The sequence below is a fragment of the Lycium barbarum genome, chromosome 3 (genome assembly GCF_019175385.1).
Source record: "Lycium barbarum isolate Lr01 chromosome 3, ASM1917538v2, whole genome shotgun sequence".
NCBI classification, from domain to species: Eukaryota; Viridiplantae; Streptophyta; class Magnoliopsida; order Solanales; family Solanaceae; genus Lycium; species Lycium barbarum.
Genome location: NC_083339.1, coordinates 70,737,837 through 70,747,881, shown reverse-complemented (window position 1 = coordinate 70,747,881; position 10,045 = coordinate 70,737,837).

The window sequence follows — 10,045 nt, the reverse complement described above, 5'->3', positions numbered from 1 at the left end:
TACACACCTAACCTTTGCGTTGGTCCTATTACCCCCCTGGACAAATTTTTTCAGTATTAAAATGCTCCCTTTTTGCTGATGTGGACAAGAGCGTGACTACACCGCTCAGTGGCGCGTTATGGCCTTTAAAAAACAGCATCTGACGTGTTTTAAAATGTCAACTGGACTACCACATAGATGTCATATAGATAAATTTAAACTCCTTCCATTTTTACACCCAATGGCTACTTCATCTTCTTCTTCACCCCATTTAATACCCATCTCCATTTTTTTGTCAAAAAAGCAAACAACTCCATAACTTCAACCACTCCAATCGTTGCAGCTCCAAAAATCAACACCTTAATCGCTCCAATCGTTGGAAAGAGGTTCGTTAGTTAGGGTTTATTTCTCTTTAAATTGGTTCATGTAAAATTTATTCTTTTAAATTTCTTGAGTAATTCTTGCTCATATTTAGTCATTTTTCATTTCTTAGGGTTTGTTATGGAAAAAATTGACCTTGGTCGATTGTGTATGAATGAGAGTGATCCTATGCTTAGAACCGTGGTCCAATGTCCACACGGGAATTTGTTGCACATGCAAACTTCTTGGTCCAAAAACAACCCTGGAAGAAGATACTGGTCTTGTCCCTATTATGGTGTATGGTCTTGCTCCTATTTTTTGATTTATTGAAAAATTAAATTTGTAAAATTATGCTCTGTTTTGATATTTTTCAGGCTAAAAAATGCAAGTTTTTTCGTTGGAGGGACAGAGATGAAGTTGATCCAAGATCAAAATTTATCCTCCCAAAATTGGTTAACAAAATTAGAGATTTAGAGAAGGAATTGGTGCAATATGAGAGTTTAAAGAAGGAATTGGATGAGATCACTACTAACGATAATAATTCGATTAGTGTTGACATGGGTTTGGTCGAGGTTGATGGACCAAAAAAAGAAGACACAAGGAAGACTAAAGGGGCAGGTTCCATAGGAATTTCGTTTTTTGTTTTGTTGTTTGTGTTGTTGTTGTGTTCATAAGTTTTGTATTCCGTAGTGGCAATTCAAACAATGGAAAAATCAAATTGCCATAGATAGTGGTAGTGGTGGTAGTGTCTCGGCTATGTTATGTTTTGTTTGCCTTTTGTTATGGCAAATTTTGTAACATATACATCTATTTTATCATGTATGAATGAAGAAGTTTGATGTTAAGGTGTTTTGAAGTGTTTATCCGAAATTAAAATCAAAATCACATCCACATAACATTAATCATTGTCTTAATCAAAATAGTAGCATACACACAGACAATTGAATAATAGAGATCTACTAATTAATATTTATGATCTCTATCTCTTTTTTAAATACATGAAACCCTATGCCATCTCCACACTCACATTTACACACCCAAATCTCTAGTGTGTCTCCCTCTTTCAAAACTTTTGAATCTATAAATGTGTCACGACCCGACCCGAGGGCCATGACGGGCACCCGGTGCTAACCGACCCGGGTACCTTTTATCGTACATTCGTATTCACATCTAGGTGGACCACATGGCTTACTCATGAATGCTATACATCAATAATGCTAAACTCATTGGGCAACAACACATTTATACCATCATTAACAACTATGCCCACATCAATATATATATAAGCCGACAAGGCCATCAAAATGGTATACAAAATATAAGTCGACAAGGCTTCAAGACATCTAACCATATACAACTGTCTACGAGCCTCTAAGAAGAGTAAGTAACATCATATAGGCGGGACAGGACCCCGCCGTGCCCATGTATGTACACAAAAGAATAATACCAAAAGCTGTAGCTCCGGATGAAATGGAGCTCCCCTAAGTAGTCCCTGAATAAGAAAAGCTATGGATCGAGCCTGTCTCCCTGGCCACCTGCGGGCATGACGCAGCGTCCACAAACAAAAGGACGTCAGTACGAATATTGTACTGAGTATGTAAAGCATAATCAACATCATAATAGGACATAAGAGACAGCATAAGAAACAACATAAGATGGGAGAATCGGGAGATAATAACGCTACCATCGTCAGTACTTACTTGTCTTTCACAGGGACCTTCCATTTCTAATACGTGCTCGTGTACATACATACAAACATATACATATATCTATATCCGTATCCATATTCTTATCCGTATTCATATACATATTCATATCCATAGCATACCCGACCATGAAGGTTCGGTGGTTTCACATACCCGGCTTATGACAAGGCTCGGTGATTATACATACCTGGCCCTACCAAGGCTCAGTGGTATCCGTACCTAACTGCAGTGGTGTGCGCGCAATAGATATCATACCCGGCCATATAAGCTCGGTGTTACGTCATAGTGATACATACTTAGACACGTATACTTAAGAGTCCATAAGTGTCATCAACATCATTACCATTATCGTTTTTGGTTACGTCTATCCTTGGAGGATCAGCTATCACATAAAGGATGCAATGGAAATCATGAAAGTATCGTGGATCATGAGCTTTAGTAGCTTTAGAGATAGAATCATTTGGAGGACATTATAGAACTCATGAAAGGATATATATATATATATATATATAGCCAAGCAACCATGCCTTACTGAAAGAAGGGTTAGCCTTACATACCTCTTTGCCTTCTCACTATCTAACGTTCACCGTTGACGCTTGAATAATCTACATTTAGAAGGGTTCATACCATGGTTAAGCCTTAGTGATACTTTTAAATTCAAACTAGAATAATTCATAGTCTAATGAAAATTGGGCAGCATTTCCCCTATTTCGTCAACTTCCACCATATCACAAAACAACTCCCAACAACCACAATAACATCCATAATACACTTATAATATCCAATTCAAGTAATCACATTACACTAAGACAGCTTTCCGGACTAGGTATGGGCATTATGAGTTTCTTGTTATGTCTTTCGGGCTTACTAATGCCCCAGTTGCTTTCATGGATTTGATGAATGGCATCTTTAAGCCATACTTAGACTCTTTTGTGATAGTATTTATTGATGACATTCTGGTTTATTCGAAGAGTAAAGAATGTCACGACCCAAACCGGAGGGCCGCGACTGACACCCAATGTTATATCCCGTATTTTTGTACGTTGGATTATTCGTAAGCTAATCGACAAAAGTTTAAGGGCGAGATTATTTTTGGGATATGAGACAAGGACTTTTAATCCCGATTTTTAATATGGCACGACTTGCTTGTAAATTCCAATTAGTGTAGAAATATTAATGGAGATTAGGGAGTAATTAGCTATGATTAGATTATTAAGTGGGGATTAGTGATTAATTAAGATTAATTAAGTTAGTTAATTAGACAATTGAGTGGGCCCCACCGATTTCTAATTAAAAAAAAAGAAATATAATAAAATGAAATAAAGTGGATGATTCATTATGGTGGGACACGTGTAGAATTTAGGGGCTGCATATATATGGCCTTGGATGACTAAGGATTTACACTTCACCTTCTCATTTTGTTGAAAACAAATTCATAGTTTAGCCATGGCTGCTCACGGCCATGGCAATCCTCTTTAATTTTTTTTTTAATCCTAAGGTACTTTACACGTCCAAGGAGATGGTAGAAACATAAGGAATTGAATTGAGAAAGAGGAAATAGTGCAATTGGTGCAAGTGAGTGTAGAATTTGCTCCAATTAAATTAAGGTAAGACCTTCTCTTTTTATGGTGTAATTGGATTAGATGATGTTGGAATCGAGAGATTAACTCTCATTAAGTGGAATTGGATGCAAGAAATTATATACGTTAACGTTAAGGTTCCGTTTGGACCGTGTTGGTGTTGTTCCAATTTAGCAACGATGGGCTAAATTTGATTAGTGTTGTCGTTATTGTTGTATGGTAATTGAAGATAATTTGTTCATGTTGAGGGGATGGAAATTTAGTGATAAATACGTATAGGTGCTGCCGTCCATGACAATTATACTCTTCTCCGTGTGGTTGTAGTTTTGCGAAGTAAAGATCGAAAATTATATTTTTGATGTTGTAGTCTTAGTGGGCTGTTTCGGATTGCTATTGAAATGGTATCGGAGTAATTCTCTTGTACATGGATGGTAGTTGGTTGTTGTTGTGTTGTTGTTAATGTGGCTCGTAAATTTGGAAGGAAACAAGTGCCTAAGGTGTCGTATACGAAGCGTATAATGATCTACTTATTGTATAACCTTAAATGGTAATGACGTAAGTTGAAAAAGAATTAAGAGAGGTTATTTGGTTGCTATTGTTGTTGTTGGTATTGCTGTGCTAATCGGAGATTAATTGGAAGTTCGGGTTAGGCAAGATATATAGAGGAAATGCTGCCCGATTTCCGTCAAGTTCTTAACTAATCAAAATCCTAATCAAGAAGTATGAACTAAGAAATGATTCCTATAAGTGGTTGGTTGTAGATTTATAAGCTAGAAAGTTGTAGTTTACTAACAATAGTGTTACTTTCATTTTAAATAGGCTAAAGAGGCGACGAAGCAAACTTGGTTACGGTTAATCTATAACAGGTATGTTAAGCTAACCCTTCTTTCTTTTTGGCATGATCCATATGAAACAAACAGACGACAAATGTATAACTCCAAAGAAGTCCCTATTCTTAGAGCCACTAGGATGGCTAATGTTCTTGATTTCCAGAAGCTATTTCTGTTACACCTCGGAAATTTCCCCGTGAACGCATAGTGAAAAGTTGCAGAATTTCATTTTGGCCAGTTGGACGTAAAATGAAATACGGACCGTAAAGTAGTATACGGCCCGTATACTGGCATGTCGTATTTTAACTTGCAAAATTTCAACTTTCTATCAAATGCTTTAAATGGTTAAATACGACTTGGAATACGGACCGTAAATCGAAATACGGCTCGTAAACTGAGTCGTAAATTGCCATGATCTCCAGCATGCCTTTTTGTTTCTGATATGCTTAAATACGGTCGTGAAAGATGGACCGTAAACCAGTATACAACCCGTAAAGTGGGTTTACGACCACTGTGCACTTCAGTCACTGTTCATTCCGGAATAGATTTTAAGTCATTAAAAGGAGACCTAACCTCATTCAGTTTATTTCAACTCCACGATATTTCTTTCAAGAAGACTCTAGAATACTCTCTACTCTTCATCACAAGAAAACCAAAGGAAATTAGTGATCAACTACATAAAATCCATGAAATCAAGTGTAAGAATCACACTAAAGTTCATCTTTCTCAAGAAAACCCAAAAGAAGTGAAGTAGGGTTTTGGTGCTAAAGGGGTAATTCCATTCAAGGCTTGTTCAACCATCATCCAAGGTAAGTTTCATGACTAAACCACGTTGTTTAAGGTATTGGAAAGTTAAGATACTTGAATTGTAGAAAGACATGGAAAATGGGCCATAAAAGGGTGAATAGTGCTATGATTGAATAGGGGTGGATTGTGGTCAATGTATATAAACGATGATTGTTGATTACAATATTATGAATGTTGTTGTGAGCGTTTGGGAGTTGATGTAGGATATGGGAAAGTAGTATAAACAAAGGAAGTGTTGCCCAATTTTCCCTAGAATAGTAAAGCGTTCTTATAGACGGTTGGTGCGAATTCTCTCTTGAAGGTAGAGACGTGATATTGAGGGAGCACAAGTGAACGATAGCTTATTTAAACGTCGAAGGTATGTGAGGCTAGTCCTTTCTTTCTATGGCATGAATCCTTTAGCATGACTCTCTTTCTTATCCATGAATCTCTTAAGTTCCGGAAGAGATGAGTCTATGTCCATAATTAGCTACACAAGGTAATGCGTAAAGTATAGAAATTATAATACATATGATGTGATGCCCCTATGATGTTAATGATGCTATTTATTGCTTACACTCACCTTATATGCTCATTCCTCCAAGGTGAGGCAGGATGTCGATGATTGCTCCATAATGAAATTGGGGGATCACGACCTTACGTCACCCCGATAAAGTATAGTTGATCTTGAGCCTTATGCATGTACTATGATAAGATACGCATACCATGATAAGCATATTATGATGATGATGATATAACACTGCGCCTAGTTGGCCGGGCAGTCACCGCTAAGGCGGGCAGCTATACGTATACACCATGGCCAGATGGCATGGGTAGACACCACTAGTGGGTGGCATGAGATGATACCCCGGACGCGGGAGGCCTGGACGCAGGCTAATGTTATTGATTATCACACCGATCCGATATGGACGGGTATCTTATACATTTTGCATATATGATATGATGATGAGTATGAGTAAGATAGCATGCATTACTTCTTTTATATATTTGTCAGTCGGATCCAGATGTTTCATATTGATATTCCCTTTATATCAGTGTCTTCTTTCATTGTTCATGCCTCTCATACTCAGTACAATGTTCGTATTGACGTCCGTTTTCTTTGGACGCTGTGTTCATGCCCACAGGTAGACAGGCAGGAGAGCTCGATCCAGATCCGTAGTAGCTGTCAGCTGTATATGTATTTTTGGGCATGACGGGGTCTTGTCCCGTCCTCATGGGCACTCCAGTAGAGGCTCGTAGATGTGCAGTGTGGGTTAGATGGTCTCATGAGATGGCTACTGTATATATATATATATATATATATATATATATGTATCACTATTTTGATAGCCAAAAGGGCACATGTATATAAGAGTATTTATATTTTCACATGAAATATGAATTTCCTACGCTTGAGTGTAAATGTGATAAAAAGGGCATTAAATGAGTAAGATGAGCAATAGAGCGAGCGGTGCTCGGCGGTTAGCCCCAGGTACTCGTCGCGGCCCTAGTTGGGTCGTGACAAGAGTGGTATCAGAGCGGTTCAGTCTTAGGAAGTGTCTACGAGCCGTGTCTAGTAGAGTCTTGTTTATGGTGTGTTGCGCGCCACATCAATAAACAAGCGGCTACAGGGCATTTAGGAAAAATGACCATCTTTCTTCTCATGAGATCGTGCGATAGAGCCGTGTATAAGATTTTATCCTCCCTAATAGTGTGTTGTGATTTCATAATGCCGCCAAAGGGGAAGGCTACAGTCGCCCAGAAGGGCAAGACTACGACAAAGAGGAGGGTAGAAAGAGAGCCTCCGATGAATATTGAAGAGGGTGAATCGCATAACGAGGCTCTATCTAATACTTTCTCTACCCCGCCCAATGTAGAAGAACAAGGGGGAGCTCCAGCCCCATTTCCTCCACCGGTTGCTTCGGGTCAACAAATGACCGAGGCCATACAATTATTGACACAATTGGTTGCCGCCCAAGCACAACGACAGAATACGGGCCCAAGTGATCGGTCAGCCAGTACTACAGCCCACGATTTCATGACTTTGAATCCTCCAGAGTTCTTTGGGTCAAAGCCGGATGAAGACCCGCAAGGTTTCATAGATGAGATGGTGAGGACATTGAAAATTATTCATGCTTCCGAGACTGAATCCGTGGAGTTGACATCTTATAGACTCCGCGATGTGGCGGTATTATGGCACAATAATTGGATAGCATCGAGACAAGAAAATGCACCTCCTCCGGTTTGGCAAGAATTCGTGGATGCATTTATTTGTCACTATTTGCCACCGAAGGTCCGCCGAGCTAGGGCGGACAGGTTTCTAAGTCTGAGGCAAGGAAATATGAGTGCCCGGGAGTATAGCATATAATTTAATTCTTTGGCTAGGTATGCACCCGCTATCGTGGCCGACATGGGAGATCGGGTACATAGATTTGTGAGTTGCCTAGGGCCACATTTATTCAGAGATTGTTTGACGGCATCCTTGCAAGACGGGATGGATATTTCTCGAATACAGGCCCATGCTCAGAATTTGGAGGGGTGACAACAACAACAAAGAGGCAACCGTGATGTCGATAGAAGGCAAGGCAAGAGGGCCAGATCTATGGGAGCCGGTAGTGATTATAGAGGGGGATCAAGGCAGACATATTCTGGGTACTCAGGCCAGTCGGTGACTAGTGCACCTCCCCGATCTACAGGTAGGAGATTTGATCGCTCTTTCCGTTCAGGACAGGGCCAGAGTTCGAGGGCCTCAGATTCCCAGTTCAGGGAAGACTATAGTCAGAGGAGACCTCCAGTACCGCAATGCAGCCAGTGCGGTAGATTGCATTCCGGACAGTGTCGCCAGGGTTCGGACGCTTGCTATACTTGCGGCCAAGTTGGGTACATGATGAGAGATTGCCCGTCAACAAGTGGTAGAGTCGGAGTTCAGCCTACAGGTTCAGCAGCCGGCTCTTCCTCAGCGCGCCCGGTAGGGCAGGCTCCCCAGATGTCAGCAGGCCGAGGTAGAGGCAGAGGGGCAGCATCTACTTCAGGTGCCACTCAGCCCCGTGTATATGATTTAGCGGGGCGACAGGACCTTGAGTCCTCCCCGGATGTTGTTACAGGTACATTGTCTATATTCTCCCGTGATGTATATGCACTGATAGATCCGGGTTCTAATCTTTCCTATATTACTCCATATGTTGCTGGTTGTATTGGGGTGAAACCTGAGCCGATCAAACCTTTTGAGGTGTCTACTCCGGTTGGTGATCCCGTGATAGTAAGGCAAATGTATAAAAATTATGTAGTTGTGATACGTGATCGCCAGACAAAAGCTGTTTTGATTAAGCTGGAAATGGTAGACTTCGATGTAATTATGGGTATGCATTGGTTGGCATCATGCTATGCTAATGTCGATTGCCGAACGAAAGTGGTTCGATTCCAATTTCCGGGAGAGCCCGTGCTTGAATGGAAGGGTAGTGCAGCATCACCGAAAGGTAGGTTTATTTCCTACCTTAAGGCAAGGAAGATGATAGCCAAGGGATATATTTATCACTTAGTTCGGGTTCATGACACCGAAGCAAAGCCACCAACTTTTCAATTAGTTCCGGTAGTAAATGAATTCCCAGATGTATTTCCAGACGAACTTCCAGGCCTTCCTCCAGAAAGAGAGATTGATTTCGCCATTGATGTGTTGCCGGACACCAAGCCTATTTCTATTCCTCCTTATCGAATGGCCCCGGCAGAACTAAAAGAGCTAAAGGCGCAGCTAAAAGATTTGCTCGAAAAGGGATTTATTAGACCCAACTCATCACCGTGGGGAGCTCCATTCCTGTTTGTAAGGAAGAAAGACGGATCTCTACGAATGTGTATCGACTATAGGCAGTTGAACAAGGTGACGATAAAGAACAAATATCCCCTTCCGAGGATTGATGATTTATTTGATCAGCTACAGGGTGCCAAAGGGTTTTCAAAAATAGATTTGAGATCGGGCTATCATCAAGTAAGAGTTAGAGAAGCGGATATTCCCAAGACGGCCTTCAGAACGAGATATGGTCACTATGAATTCCGAGTGATGTCGTTTGGGTTGACTAATGCTCCGGTCGTATTTATGAACTTGATGAATAATGTGTTCATGCCACTCTTGGATTCATTTGTAATAATATTTATTGATGATATTTTGGTATATTTTCGCACTGAATCAGAACATGCAGATCATTTGCGAATTGTTCTTGGCATTCTTCGAGCCCGAGAATTATATGCAAAATTTTCAAAGTGCGAGTTCTGGCTAAACTCTGTGACATTTCTGGGCCATGTTATTTCGGATGATGGCATTCGAGTCGACACTCAGAAAATTAAAACTGTGAAGACTTGGCCAAGGCCTATGACGCCTACAGAAGTTCGTAGTTTTCTGGGTTTGGCTGGATACTATAGAAGATTCGTAGAGGGCTTTTCATCTATTTCAGCCCCATTGACGAAGCTAACCCAGAAGTCAGCCAAATTTCAATGGAATGGTTTTAACACTTCCAGAGGGACCAGATGGCTATGTTGTGTATTGTGATGCTTCCGGCGTCGGATTAGGATGCGTATTGATGCAGCATGGTAGAGTTATTGCATATGCTTCGAGAAGATTGCGAAAACATGAACAAAACTATCCAACTCATGATCTTGAATTGGCTGCAGTTATTCATGCCTTAAAAATGTGGAGACATTATCTGTATGGTGTGCATGTTGATATTTATACGGATCACAAAAGCCTTCAGTACATTTTCAAGCAGAAGGAATTGAACCTGCGGCAGAGATGGTGGTTAGAATTGTTAAAAGA